Source organism: Pipra filicauda, unplaced genomic scaffold (assembly GCF_003945595.2).
Source record: "Pipra filicauda isolate LSUMZ 115617 unplaced genomic scaffold, ASM394559v2 scaffold6_size6359152_pilon, whole genome shotgun sequence".
NCBI classification, from domain to species: domain Eukaryota; kingdom Metazoa; phylum Chordata; class Aves; order Passeriformes; family Pipridae; genus Pipra; species Pipra filicauda.
Window position 1 is genome coordinate 3,143,890 of NW_024104865.1, and position 15,861 is coordinate 3,159,750.

At 41.9% G+C, this 15,861-nt stretch overlaps 1 protein-coding gene across 8 annotated transcripts in view; it reads right to left on the bottom strand.

The window, feature by feature from the left end:
* Positions 1-15,861, bottom strand: part of DPF3 (double PHD fingers 3) — a 157,918-nt gene that overhangs the window by 63,943 nt on the left and 78,114 nt on the right. The window lies entirely within an intron of this gene.

Sequence of the window (15,861 nt, forward strand, 5' to 3'; positions counted from 1 at the left end):
AATTTTAAGAAAGTAGTGAGACATGCTTTTCCTTGGTAGGAAAAAAAAGTTGATGGTTAGAACCTCCTATATCATCATTTCTCAGGTGCTTTCCTGATTATACCCAATTATTGTTTCAGTCAATTTCTCAGATGGTCATGTAGAATTTATGGGTCTTTGAATCACATCCAAATCCTTTTAAAATATAGGTAATAACATTTGCTACCCACTAATTGTCCTAAATTCTTTCTATTGTAACTTCTAGTAAGTATCACAAGCTCTTCTTCAAACGTTGCAATATCAGAGAACATAATCTTTATTACAGGTAATAACTACTAGTAAAGGCACTATAATTAAAAGCTTACTCTTTTATATAAAATTTTTAAGAAGGTTGGTAGATAAATTTCTTTTTGATTAGTATTGCAAATGCAGTAGCACATGGTTAATGTAGGAGATGCAGGAACTAGTGAGAACTATCCAAAATAGAAGTGTCAAATCAACAAAAATCACCAATGAAAAAATAATATGTTATTTAAGAATCCTTCCCATTTTAGTAAACCATGGTATTACTAGTGTCACAGCTAAATATTGTGCATACATTATAATTCAAATATGTGTGTGTGCATATAATTAAAATTTATGGTTTTTAACTTGGCAGAGTCCCTTTCATAGTGATTAAATTAACATGGTTATTTCTGCTTACCAGCTCAGTGCAGCAACCTCTCTATTTATCAAGGTCCTTAGATTGTGGTGGTAGAATCTGAACGAGCACCCATGCCAGCATCATTCCTGTATCTGCTTGCTATTGAACTGCTGCCTCCAAAAGAAGCACATTTTCACAAATCCTACAAAATGGTGGGCTTTTTCAAGTTTTGATTCACCAAAATAGCTGCAAATTCTTGTCCTTAAATAAGCTACATTTGGTTTACAATGCATTGGGAGCTAAGCAACTTTTCAGTGTCTCTTTGAAACATAAATTAAAAACAATAATCCCTTTTTCTATACAGTGCAATGTATTTGTTTTATAATGGATCATTTCCATCTCCACAGTAGCAGCTGCCACCCAAACCATCATCTCTGTGCACTCGTAAGCAGCTCCACTTCCAGTTCTAATTGGGAACAGAGATACTTATTGGGTGAGTTCCAGCGTGATCTATCACGCCAGAGACAGCTACTATGCAAACCAAAGCAATCCGGCTTCCAAAACCCCTCTTAGACAAACACTGACTTTGCACATAGATTCTTGCATTTTTGTTTCTTGGTGCCATTTTTTTGGAACACAAAAAGTGCCAGAGGAAACTATATATTAAGAGTTCATGAAATGATGTTTAAGATGGATAAATCCAAGGATATTACCTTAATAACCACTACCTCTTTAAAATGACATAGGTGGTCTAAAAAAGCCACCTAATTCACAGCAAGCAGAACTACTGCTGAGTGAATGCAGCCACTAAGCTCATTAAGAGGATGTGGCAGGATGTGTCTGAAAGTGCAGTGCAGTGGCTCAGCAAGCAATTAAATCCCATGACAGTTTAAAATGAGAATCTATCAGTGTCACAAGAGTGTGAAGCCTCAGCATCTCTGCTGTTCCCACCCCCAGCGTTTTATTTATTATGGCGTATTGGGAACATAGGAAGTCAAAAAGATTATAATGAAGTATGCCATATAAAAACCAGATTAAGCCTGCTCTTCTTTGGGGAAATATGCAGAGAGAGAAGCTGTCTGTTAGCTGTCGAGTTTGCAAAAGATACCATCTTTTGGGATGGTGCTCTCTGCCAGCAGACAGAGTGCCCCAGGGGAAATGGTGGTGAAAAACCCAGACAAGCAGCATCCATCCATCCATCATACGCTCATCTCCACATCTCCAAGGCACAAACATAGCGTTAGAGTGCAAAGGGTGGGGGCATGGGGGATGGAATCCCTTAAGAAAGAATGGGGAGACAATGCCCTACATGAAATAGCTGGATTTTGTAGCTTTTCTGCATATGCACAACCACACTCTCCTTAACTTGTTTGCTCTCTTGCTTGTTGTGTTCGTGGCCAGTACAGTGACTTGTTAGCATCTTTAGAATTGATACATTCACAGCAGTGACCAGAACCAGGTATACTAAAGGCAGGGTTCTGCAAGCTTCGTTTTGTAAGCATGCCTCTGCCAGCACAGCACAGGAGGGACCTTCACTCCTTCTGCAGATCTGGATCTTCAAAACCCTTCTTTCACTGCACTGTATCCTGCTGTCCCAGGGGCTTTATGTTATGCTTTAATCCTGACCTTCTACGGTCCCTGCTATCCCACCCTTTTCTCCCAACACTACTGCAAGTCAGCACTGATCTGTAGCAAACTTGTCACTGCCAGTTCTACCCATACAGAACCTCCTGTTAGCCCAGCCCTAGGCCTCCCCTGAGACAGATTACTGATAACACAGACTCTCACAATGAGTCCATAAAAGCCAAACAAATGTCCCTAGCGAGTAGTAAACATAAATTCACTGTATTTTTAATCCAAGTTGCAATATAGCCATGGCTATACTGGAGGTTGTAAGGCTACTCCAGTAATTCTTTGACTCTCCCACCAATCCCACTCTAAACCTCATGTATATTATTGCTCTTTCAAGGTAAATTGGGCCATGGTGAGTACAAAGACATTATAGAAGGAAGACTACTTGAAAAAAATAGAGTATTTGTTTCCTCAAAAACAAACCATTTTGTGCGGAAAGAATAGTTTGGAGGACTCTGCCATTAAGCAAGAAGTCCTCCTCAGGCTGGAACCATGGGTTCCTGTAAAGCTCTGAAAAAGTTGTTGCAAATTTTGAGCACTACTGAGGTTTGCTCTAGGGAGCATTAGCAGATTGGAAAATCCCAATATCTCCCTAGCACCTCCTCCTACAAAGCCACTAGTCTCATGATGAGGTTGGAGGAGAGTAGAGGGCAAGGGGAGAAAGTGAAGACAGAGGAAGCTCTGATATGGATGGGATTGTACACTTTCACTCTTTAGCCTGGGCATAACTGCAGAAAAATCAGAGGACAACTTTAACCCAGGGATCCAAGGGAAAGCTTCTATCAGCCCCTAGTTAAAAAATTTCCCAGGAGGTTACAAGACAACAGGAGTTAGAAATAAGGCTGCAGAAAACTGCAGAGAACATAAGGTTAAGTATTGTTTAGTTTAACCTACTATCAAATATGGACTTTACAAGCAGCTGCATCTCTTTGACAGACTAGAATGCCTCTATAAAATCTCTCAATAAAAAACAACCAAAACAAACAAAAAACCGCCCTCCTGTCAGTTGTCTCTTGGAAGTTCTCTACAGATTTATTTCTCAGCACAGATATAAATCATTGTCACATATAATACGCTGTACTTGCTTCTCAAAGACTGCCAAATTACAATATCAGACTAAATGCTGGATCAAGTAACTACCCTCAGGGCTCAAATCATCTCCATTCAGGAACATCTCCACTCAATAGCATTTTTATAGCACTCGTTTGTGTTCTGGTCACTCTTGCATGTGTGTTCTAGATGGGCTTACAATGCACCAGGACTTCTGCAGCATCAGGCAACACTGTAGGCAACACTGAGGGACAGAAGCAGGGTAACTGATACAATTTGTAGAAAATTCCTAAGTAAAAAGCCTATTCCTTTGGGCTTTGCATCACCCTAACAGGGTTTCTGGTCTGTTTGGAATAAGATAATAACTTGGGCTACCTATCTGCAAGTGGTCATATAGAATAATTCACACAGATAGATGATGGGCTTTTTGATCTGTCCAAAGAACCAGAATCTGATTATTACCAGACAGCTATCAGCAAACACCAGTTCCCCCACACCACACAGCTGGGACAGTCACCCCACACTGCACATTCTGCAAAGGGTAACAGGAGTAGACCACCACTGAAAACAACTGTACTATATGTGACAGAACTGAATAAAAACACTTGTACCAAATGCAAACTCATACATAAACCATGTGTAAAGCCAGCCATGCCAACTTCGCTGCAAATTCTGTGAGATTCTGCATAGCTTCTCTTCCTTATCAAGGACAGTGGAGGGGATACCTCTAGTAACAGATAAATCTCTGTAATGCAGTTATCTCTCAGCTGCAGTGCACAAGCATCCCAATTAATTCAGTCCAGGCCTAGCAGAGCCGGCACTAAGCCAGAGCTGATAAACCTGCCAAAGCCAATCTGAGTCCTGCAGTGATTCTTGGGAACCTGCTCTGTGCTTTCTGGTGCTCTGAGGGGGTTTATGTGCTCAGCTCTGGCTGGCTCCATATGGTGTGGCAGCCCATTAACAAGGCCTTTCTACCACTGAAAGTCCTGGGGAGCAGGCAGAGACACCCAGTCACCTCTGAAGGCACCAGCAAAGGTGCAGCAGGGCTTCTTAGCACCGCTCAGACAGATTACAGGTGTCCCGGTCCTGATCCTGCATGTGGGAAGTCAGTGCTCCATATGCCAGGCAGGCCTGGGAAGCAGGACAGCCACGCTCACACAGCGCGGTGTCTGAGGGTCAGCCACGCCAAGCAGAGCTATTTCAGCATCCCTGGCTCGGTGAATACTGAACCTGCTAAACCAATGAAGAACAGAAAGGCCACAGCAAAGTAGCAATGCTTTTAGGATAGGGAGCAACCACCCCAGATGCTGCCCTTGGCGTCATGCTGTCCCACCAAGTGATCCTGGGCCAAATTCTAACAGAGATACCCTTGCTTTTCCATAATCTGTCAAATGGCGATAGTCTTCACCTATCCTCTGGGGTTTGGTAAAGCTTGTTTAATATTCATAATCATTCAGGCATTCAAATAAAGTGCACCAAAAATGCAAGGTGCTCCTACAGGGTCTCACAAAGACATATCTAAACAAATTTTCTTTCCAGACAAGAAAAACACTGAAAAAGTAAGACTGTTTCCAGAGATACCAGATTTGAGTGGTCAATTCACAAATTCCAAAAAATGAAAATAATATTTACTCATATGTTAAGACGCATCTGACTAATGAAGCTATAGAAGTGAAAAATGTTATTATAAGAAGAAAGGCTTGTAATAGAAAAATGGCATGAGATGCCAGTAGGTATCCTTTCAGAAATGGGAAAGAACAAAGCAAATTATCTCTGAGATGCTCAGATCTCTTGCCACAAAAAGGCAAGCTATTCCAAGAGGTCTATAAAGGGTTTAGACAAAAAGGTGAACTCTAGAATTAATAACAGAATGGTAAACAGGAAGATTAATGGCACCAGAGAAAATGCAGATGGTGAAGCCGAGCCTGCAGGCTCAGCAAGACTCTGAATAGGGAGGGGGGAAAAGGCAAGGTGTAAACAAGGTGACCTTCAAAGCCACGGGAATGCCTGCCAACAGGCCAGCCAGAGGGCATCCCGAGACACAGATGTGCCATCTGGGGTAGGCTGTCTCATGACAACCTGAACAAGATTTGTCTTTTTCAGATTTTGCAGGGAGGCAAAATGTGTAGTGGCAGAAAATATTACCATTCATTCAAAAGAAGCACAATTAAATGCACAGGTTATAAAAGAATGCTATCCATTTTGTAAAGAAAATACAAAAGAATTCCCTGAATATCCCCACTCAGAAAGATCTTGTGCCCACTTGTAAAGCCTGCTCATGTAAGATGAGGGGGAGGAGAAACTGGTTTTCACCAAACAAATGTTTTCCTTGAGGGTTTATTCTTTAGGTTTATGGCAAAAAGGAAAAAAAAAAAAAAAAAACAAAACACAAAACAACACCTCAGCAGCTACTGCAAAGCAGCTCTTTAAACCCATGATGGTATAAATCTCCCCCATCTTGGCATAAGTCTGTTCACTCCAGATGGCACATTTGAGTTGAAAGCAGGTAAAGATTTCTCAGGGAGCTCTCTATGTCCAGCATTTGCTTTTACGGAGCTCCCTTTCTCTGTCTCAGAGCTTAGTTGGTCCCTGTGTGGCTGGGAAATCTCAGTTCTTTGCCTACAGTAAAAAGTGGGAGACAGAAACCTCCTACCACTGTTCTGCAGGGGAGCCTGGCTCTTTCACGCCTGATGCTTAGATCATTGTGATCAACCAGAAAAATTAAAAAGTAAATGCAATCACTCATTTTTTTAAAATACATCAATCAAACAACACAGTGCTACAGGGAACGATGCTATCCTCAATAAGCCTTCTACAAATTAAGCCAAACATGATCTGCTATGATATCCAGAGGCAAGAATTCTAGGGGAAAACAGAATAAGCAAGAACAGTACAGCTCACTGTAGAAAAAAAGCTGACCTTAGCTACAGGAGTCCAGCGGGCAGTGTATTCACACACCTCTTTTCCTTTCAGCCTCACTCAAAGTACGTAAAATCTGAGTATTTCAGGCAAAAACTGTCCCATATGAGTTCAGTGCTGAAACTGGCTAATTCAGTACTAAGTGTACAAGCAGACATATCTGAATGTGTTTTATTCTGATGGGTTGCATACCAATGAAGATATTGTCATGACCTCTGGTTTCACAGTAGGAACCATAGGTACTGGATGAGGTCAGGCAGCCTGTGCAAAGCCTGCACAGCTCAGCGCTGTTGCATCAAGCAGGCTTGACTCAAGCAAGCTTGCAATTGCTGACAGCAGCTGCCATCATGGCTCTGGGCATCAGTACATACCTTTATCCAGGAAGTCCCATCATATGGCTCTGCTGATTGCCTTTTGATTAGAATAGGAATGGAGAGATGAAGTACACAGCTGAAAACGCTAATGTGGCAGTGAGGAAGAAATCAGGAAGAACAAGGGAGAAAAACAGCAAGATAGAGGAACACTACTATATTCCTTCTCATCTGCTGCAGCAAACTAGGGCATGCTTCTTGTGAAAACTGCCACAGAAAAGTCTGAAAAATGGAAGCTCTGGGCCTTGAATTATGTCTTTTCAATCTCTCTCCTTTCTCCTCTCTGCTAACAGAGAAACATTGTATACTCCTAGGTCCTGATAATATACATTTTCACACCTTACAAAACACAGTGACGATAGATGATAATGGGGAAGAGGAAGAGAGAGCAATGCAAGGGGAAAACAAAGCGAAATAGAGAATAGTTGCTCTTCTCTCCTTTCCTCCTCCTCAGCTTTCTTTTTCCTTTGTTCATCTAACATTGAGCCAAACTGAGCCAAAAGGAGCTGCCATGCTGGGCTACAAGATTGATGGCTGCAGGCAGACTACACAGTGAAGAGACGGATGACTGGTCATTTCCCGCGATGCACTGAAAAACATCCATCCTTGCAGCCATGCTGAGCCCATTTGTGCTCCTTTTGAAAAGAGAGATAAACACAGGCAGCCAGAGGCACCTGACTGTCCTTCTCCCTCAGAAGGACACAGCTACAGTCCTCTGGGTTTCTTGAGAAGGTCGCTCTGTCCATCCCTGAACATCTGGCTGTGGGATTTGCTAACTCTCTCTCTCCCCCAGCAATCATCCATCTATTAGAGCACAGTGCAGGTTGGAAGAAAACGGTGAAGAGAATGGTGTGACAACCTCATCAATCTACCGCTACACGCTTGGCTATTTAGTTTTCTTTACACTATTCCTAAATGTGAGGGCGACGGGGGGAAGAGAATTGCTACTGGTATGAAGGAGGGAATTGTGGAAATGGCAATATGGATTGGAGTGAGTCCTTATGACTATTAAAATGTTGTGCATGTACTAAAGCAGTAGGGAACTAATTAAGATTCAGGATTGAAAGGCAAAACAAAAAAGTTGGATGCACTCTTGTTCCATCTGTAGCACTTGCTGAGAGTTCAGATATACTTGGGGCATCCTCTTTAGGAGAGAGAGGTTTTGTTTTTTTTTTTTATTTTGCCCACTCAGATATTAACAGAAAGCTCCCTGGAAGAATATACTGGAAGTATATTTATAATGCCAGCCCTGGTATAGCAGCTTCAGAGGCACAAAGCACTTAATCCTGAGTCCTTTCTATTTAGTTAATAGTGTCTTTATTGCTGATACTGTCCTGGTCTATAGCAGGGCTCATAGATACAGCCTCTGTGTTACCAGTTCTCCTGCTGCGCTGCTACCTCACTTAAGCAATGAGCATTACATGGCAGATGTATCCATAGCATCACTTACAAATTAGCATCACTCCAGAAATTCCTGTAACCATGAACCTCACTTTGTCAGAGTAGCACGTATCTGTAACTGTGTCATTCATAGACATTGCACCCAGGAAATCATGAGAAGATAAAAGCATTCACCATCCCTCAAAAACACAAAGAAATTACTTGCTTCAAGTGTTTAAATGTAGTTTTAGCACTCTATCTGAGCCAGCTTTGAAAATTTGTCTTTTATTCCCATCATGCAATGCTCTTTATTTTAGTCCAGCAAAAAAAAGCATTTTCACTATGGATCTGTAGGACATGCACAGGATATTAATCATGACCATATGTTTTCCTGATATATCAACCCCATACTTGCTGAGGGTAATCACATGCATTCAGAAGGGCATAATTTCCATCAAGAGGAGTAAAGTTTTCATCCTCTCTCCTACATCAAGAACCATAGCTTTAGCTGGTGGAAATTGCTGCTCGCTGTAGTCTTTACAACAGCTAAGGTCCTACCACTAAATTACCTGGCTTGTTTAAGGGGAACCATGCTCCAAGTGCACCCTAAGTGAGACCTCTGGTCTAGAAGACATTGCACAGAAAAGCAATTTCTATTCCAATATACATTGCATTAATTCTCCTTCCCCCAAAGAGTTCATTATTAGGAATGGATGCCATGGCAAACATTAATGGTGTCATAATACTGAAGCATAAACTACCTGTAATAAACTATTAGTCAATCAAATGCAAAATGCAGGGAATATTGAAATGAATCATAACCTAGTAAAAACACAGTTAATATCTTTCAGGTACAAGATGATTATGAGGCTGTAAAATGTTTACTCCAAAGAACGGGAATGACAGACTGAAGACTTCTACCAGGGAAGGTGGTGGGAGGTACAGGGATGTGGGAGGGGAAGCCATCATAGTCCCCATTCTACTTTCAGCAATTCTATAAAGCTTGGCATGTAGGATTTCAAACTGAATGTTATATTGCCATTTATTGCTCATTCTGTTATATTATGCACCAGAAAAATAACTCCTATAAATATTATAATATTTCATACTGCAAAACTATTTAATTAGCTATGTGCCAGGAGAAAAATAAAATATAGTAAATGTTTTTTAAAATAATATTTTAATGTAATTATATTTCTTTGCTTATTTTTTTAATATTTTCTTTTATAAAGCAGTGCTTAGATTCTACTATACCATTGACCTAGTAGACCAGTGACTGTAATGGGCTCTATTTTACAGGATGTTGAGTACCAAACCTGCAAGTCTGGTCCAGCCCGGTACTTTACATGTGGATTTAATTTTAAGCATGTGACAAGTCACATTAAATACTAAATGATCACTCATGTTCTTAAAGCCCAAGTGCAGGTGCCTTCCTTTGCTGGGGTTAGACAGCTTGGCATCTTACGAGACTAAGCCCTGGGGACTTGATCCTATAAACCCTTTTTCATGTGATTACCAGGGAACTCCCAGAATTACTCACATGAACACAGAAAATAGATGCAGTGAATTAGATTAAAAATACCCATTTCCTAGAATCTTGTGTCCAGTACTTGCATGTAAACTGCACTTGCGCCTCACAAAAACCCTTTTGACGATGCAGGTTATCCTTTTTCAGGCACCGTTACTGGCTATACCTAAAAAAGTGGCAGTAGGTTTGCCAGCAAAGCTGTTCAGGTTCAGTTTTAGCTGCAAGACTCCTACAGGGCACATGGCCTCCTGTCCGCTCCTCCCCTGTGCTGGGGAGCTGACGAGTTGTGCCTTGGGGGAAACAGATCCGCTGGGTTCCAGCATTTCCCCAGGCACCATCCCCTGGTGCTTCCCCAGCTGTTCTCATAGCCCTTTCTCCTGATAAGTCCTGAGCTTACCTGTACTCCCTTCATTTTCGGTTAAATGTTTATTTCATAAATAAGTAATCCTGATGGTTACTCACAAACATCAATGTTAACTTCATAGTAAGGGGATAAATCCTACAGCATTTTACCTCTCCAGTAGAATAACATGTCTCCTAGAGACACATAGTCAGGCCTTGGCATCTTAAGAGGCACATGCTTAAAGACCTCTTCCCAAAGATTCATCCTAGCAGCCAGATGTAGGTCAAACACACAGGAGCCAAGAAAAGCAAAAGAGCAAAACAATGGGCTGGATCACACAGAAAGGGTGGTGGCACCACAAATAAGCTCTCTCTCAAGTAGCCCAGGTATTTCAAGCCAATGCCATCTCAGCTGCCTGAGCCCTCTGAGCTTTCCTCACGTCTTGCAGATCGAGCCCCAGGAGATGACCTGCAGTCACACTGTAGAGGCCCTGAGGAGATCAACAGCATTCCTTCCATTTAATGGCCTACTGTAGTGACCGAAACATTTTTCAGAACAGCCTGGCTCCAAAGTCATCATAACTCTATTTTCACAAATTTACTAAATACAACTGAGATGACACACCAGTAGAAAAATTACCTCTAAGTGGCTGCATTGTTTCCGAAATCACAACAGCCTTGTGTCTGTGGGACACTGCACGTGCAGCCTACGTTGCTATTCTCAGTGATGAGACCCAGAAAACTCAGAAAGATAGATTTAATTGTTTCCAAAATTGCCTTATCTTGTTCAGTTGCTACTGCTGCCTTAGCCTGATGATTAGAGCCAGAGGGGTTTGGCTTCAGTGGGCTTTTGATCAAAACCCAGGGAGGTTCCAAAGCCCAGTAGCTTCTCCATGCATCTCTCTCCTAATTATGCAAACTGGCTCAGCCACACAAGAACCAGGAGTAATCCCAGGTGATTCATACAAGCCATTTTAGCTAAACAACACAGTTCTCCTGGTAAAACTGTGAATATAAAATACATGTAGTGGCCTGTTCCAGATGCCACAAATAAAAGAGAAACTATTTACACAAAGTTAATCCTGTAAATTCCACCAACATGACTGTAGAGTTAAGCAGCAGAAATAATTTTTTTGTTTTCTTGACTGGACTATTTATAGAATATTATTTGCTTTTCCAGAAATCTTTTATTTCCATAACTGCAAAATCATGAAATTCCATTGGGGGGAAAATACACATTTACTCACAGTCACTGAGCTGAATTAGTCTAAGAATTTGCAGCTTATCATGTGTAACAACACCCAGCAATACTGATTCGAAGGAGAAGTTACCACAGCACCAGCAGCCAAGACATATGGAAGTCCAGCTCACCAGTGGCCAAAACAAAGCAAGAAGAGTTACACTCTGCAAAACTTGAGATATCTTTCTAGCAATTACATAGCACAGCCAGCATTGCAAAAGCTGGCTCAACAATTCACCTATGGTGAGTCTCTTCATTTGTATATATGAGTGTGTAACAAATTACTTGTTTTTCATCACCATCTCAGTACGCATAAGCCCAGGTTGTGCAGCAGAGTTGGCACACTTTCATACCAGTTTTGCAAGGCTTCATGCTGATGGCCAAAACATTTAATGCTGGCACTTAAAAGGCTTGGCAAATGACATGATTTATTCATTCATTCCTTTTTATTTTACTTTAAAGGTCTCACATACCCTTCCCAAACTCTCTGAAAGTATTTATTAAATATCTGTTAGGCACCTCTCTGAGATAGACAAATAAGATCAGTGCTTTAGCACCTCCATTTTAGATGCTGAGAAACTGAGAGAAAAAGACATTCCAGGTACTGTGTAGTCCTGTGTGGGGCACAGGTGATGCAAGTATGTGATAGTGTGGTACGACTTGAAATGCAGACGTGGGCACCTCTACCACAGACTGGCAACAGGACAAAGATATTTCACTGCAGGACTTTGTCATGATTCTGTGTCAGTGAATACATGCAGAAAGGAACAGGTTCTCTGGTATTTTTAGTGCCATGTAAGAAAAGCAAAGCAAACCTTACCTGGCCAGAGATTTGGACCAGCAAAGGTCCCTATTGTAGGAAGAATTTAAGGTGGTGGATGAGATGGAATAGATTTTCGTTAAATGTATGTGTAACAGAAAGAAGCTAATTCACAAGGAGGTCCCACACTGATGCGTTTTCTCTTGGTGACAGAAAGTCACTTTTTCTAACCCAAGCCATAGTTGGATGTATAAGTGCCTTAGAGCAGCAGCTCTTGCCTGTGGTGCCATGGCCTGCTGTGAAGACAAGATTAGGGGAGAATTGCAGCCTACTGTTTCGATTCAGTAGCACTGATGGATTCATCTGTAAGCTGCAGGCTTAGCTGATGAATAAACACCTACTTAAATTTAGGCTGAAAGCCCAAAAGGAAAGGCCCAGCAGAAATTAGTATTTATTTTGGTATAAGAAAACAGCAAAGAAAAAAACCCAACACCTTCTGGCATCCCTGCTCCCTGATTTGGATTCACACTGTAAAGCTTAATTTTATTTCCAAGTGCTATGGAAATGTGACATACCTAGCTACATGATAGACCAGCCTCAGGACTCTGCATGGCCAGCGTGCAGATGTGCTCAGTAACACATTGAAGGGGAACTGAAAACCATTCACTCTCCCTGTCACAAAAAGTTAAAGGTTTTTTTGTTTTGTTCTGCATGAGGTGGCAAATATAAAGATGGATGAGGATGGGTGAGAATGAGATCTCCTCTAAGCTCAACCAGAAACGACAGGATCCATGTGGAAATACTCAGTAAAATTCTTTGACATAGATCACGCAGCTTCTTCAGGTGGGGAGGTTGTCATCAGCTGCACTCCGCAATGCCGAGTCACTTGACCTTTGACCCAACGTTTGCCTGATGCTTGACCCAAACACACGGCTGGGCTGGCGCTTTGGCAGCACCCACCCAAGCCAAATCCTGTTCCTAACAAACAATAACTCAAGAACAGACTGCTCCTGCCGCGGAAGAAGCTCTGGGAAGCCGTCCCACGGAGCACCTCGGCCGCTCGCCCCCGCAGCCCCGCGCCCTCCCGCGCCGGGGCTCCCCTGCCCGCCGCGCCCTCTGCTGGCCCCGCCGCGCCACTGCAGCCGAGCGGGAGCCGCGGCTCCGGCAGAGCCGCTTCCAGCCCCACCACGGCCACACACCGGGCACGTCCCACCGGGGCCGTGATAAGCGCGGTGGAGGGGGGGGGTCATAAGATCAGTGATATTTTAAAGTACCGAAGAACGTATTATAAATAGACGAGGGAGGATTTGGGGTTTTTTAACACAAAGTACTCCAGAATGTAAAGTACTTGAATAAAAGGCAGATTTTAAACGACATTTTAATTTCAAGGTTTTGGAGGGCCAAGAGCAAAACTCCTAGAAGTTGCAAACAGGCTGTTAAATTCCATCTTACGTCAGGAATCCAGACCAAGTCATCAGAGAAAGAATCCTGTCAGGTCAGCTCCGCCCCAAACACAGGGTTCATGATTGCAAATGTTAATAAAAGCCATGAACAATTAAAAAAAAAATACAATAAGCTCTACACAAAAAGGATCTTTGGTAAATTCACATCTGCAGAAATCTGTCAGAAGTCTGAACAACTGATAGATTCATATAGCCTCCTTCAGCAATATTGTATCCCATTCATCTGCATGTTACAGACATACGCTTATTTGGCACCAGAACTGTTCTACCAGTTATGATCCTAAGATGGTCTTAGTGGACCTCAAAGAGGAGCCACAGGCAGGTTTGATAATATACCATGACTGCAACCTTTAATTACAAAGAAGTTTCAATATATATCAAAGATCAGGAAAACTTTTTGTTAAGAAAAGATGTGCCTCTCCTTACAGTGTTCATAGCAAAACAACACTGCTGTCTTGTAGTACAGTACAAGAACTAACGTGTGATTGTGTAGAAAGTGCTGAAATCGAAAGTGAAACTACTCAATATTAATTGGCCTGAGAAAAAATTATAAAAGTAAATTCTCATGAAATTAAGTGTTTTGGATTAGTTTTAGGCTCTAATATCTTTGAATGACACTGAGCAACATGGGAAAGAAAAATAATATGAGACACAGGAGAAATGAGCTCTTTCTATGTTCTTGAGTTCAATTTCCAGCTGTACCACAAACCTTCAGTATAACTGCCAGAGATATACATAATAAACAGTATAACTGTTTATTATCTTTGTTGCTCATTTCTCCATTTCGGAATCAAAGTACTTCCTTCACTATATCTGGACGGTAAGATCTGCTATAGTATATGACTATAGCAGAGAGCATAAGAAAACTTCACAACAATCCTTGGGATGATGATCTAACATGCTGCTTGAGTCTCTAGATGCTATCATATAAGTGATACTACTGCAAATTCTGTTCTTTGCTTTTTAATGTTATCTTAACTTTCTCTTGGTGAAGTGCCCCATCTTAAAGAGCACAGACCTCCACAGACATGCTGAGCATTTTTCACAAGAGTTGGGGGCACTCTTAACTTCCCAGGAGACACAGAGTACCTTGTACAATCAGTCACAGTCTCTACAAGGTAAATTGAGATGGTTTAAAGAGATAATAGCTTATCTGTAAGGATTCTGTTCATTCATCCACAAGCACACTCACCTAGGTACACACCCCATATGCCAGATTAAAAACAGATCAGGCATTGTTCAACTGGATCTAAAAATCTTTTATCAGTACTTGCCTCAAACAATTCTACCATGGTTCATAATAGCAAATGAAAAATACTTTTGTTTACTTTTACCCTTCAACAGCCAATAAAAAAATACATTTCAGTAGCTCAGCTGACCACGAGACTGCCCAGACACAAGTAACAAGATAGACACTAGTGCAGGACACCAGCTCATTCTCAGCACAGCAGTAGCACACACAAACTCTACTCAACACCCTTCAAGTGGGTGGGAAGGCTGCCCGCTATGAAACCTCACTGTTGGCTCTCAGCCCAAAACGAAAGGACAGCAGTAAACTGAGACAAGAGCTTTCCAGTCATATTCCTTACACTCACAGAGCATGTGAAATAAAAGCCCTGTGTGCACGTATGTACGTACCTATATTTAGCCACCTTGTAAAACTGAAGTAGGACACTACCAATTTAAATTCCACCAGAGTTTTTGGGCATACTCATCCTATCTATTCTCATCTGCATAGCTGCAAAGCTTGGGTAATACCTGACTGTCAGCAGGGCTTACTGTAGGTAATACCACTTCCACAATTTTGATAGCTGACCCAACACAGAATCATAATACCATCCAGCACCAAAAAACCACTAAGTATATAGGACAAGGATCAATTAAGATTTCAAGGGGCCTTGGGCCTAATCAGAGATCAGTCTTCCATTTCTAACCCTCCTCTTTCCAACTGCTGAGATATTACTGAGGGCCAGAACCCTACTGCTTGCCTTTGCAGTACCTGCAGTTCACAGTGGTGGTAGAGTTAAAAATTCTCCTCCTTCTTCCATTCCACTGGAAGAACAGGCTATCCAGCCCAACCCTCTCTCTCCCCCATTCCCAGACTCACAGACTTCCCACGCACAAGAGCCCAGCTCTGCTCGTGCTCTTTTACTGGGCAGGGGAACAGCCAGCTGAGTGAATGTGGAGGCATGAGCTGCTTACGGCCTTCCCACTGCTCTGTGCTGAAGTGCTGTGCAAATATCACTGCTCAGTTCTGCAGAGAATCAGGTTTGCCCATACTTGGTTGAACAGAAGTCTGTTTGCATGAATATTATGAGAGTATCAACACCTAATGACTTTAGAACTCTGTACCTAGGGAATCACAGTATTAGCAACATGTCAATATATTGCCCATGACCTGGAATATGTTTCAAATCTGTACCAGTATTCATAGGAGTATTGACTGGTATGCTATAATGGCTCATGTAACAGCTCCTATCCATTACAACGATGAGCCCTTGGCTACACTTAAGCCATAATGCTTGGTTCTGAGGATATGAATATAACACTGAAA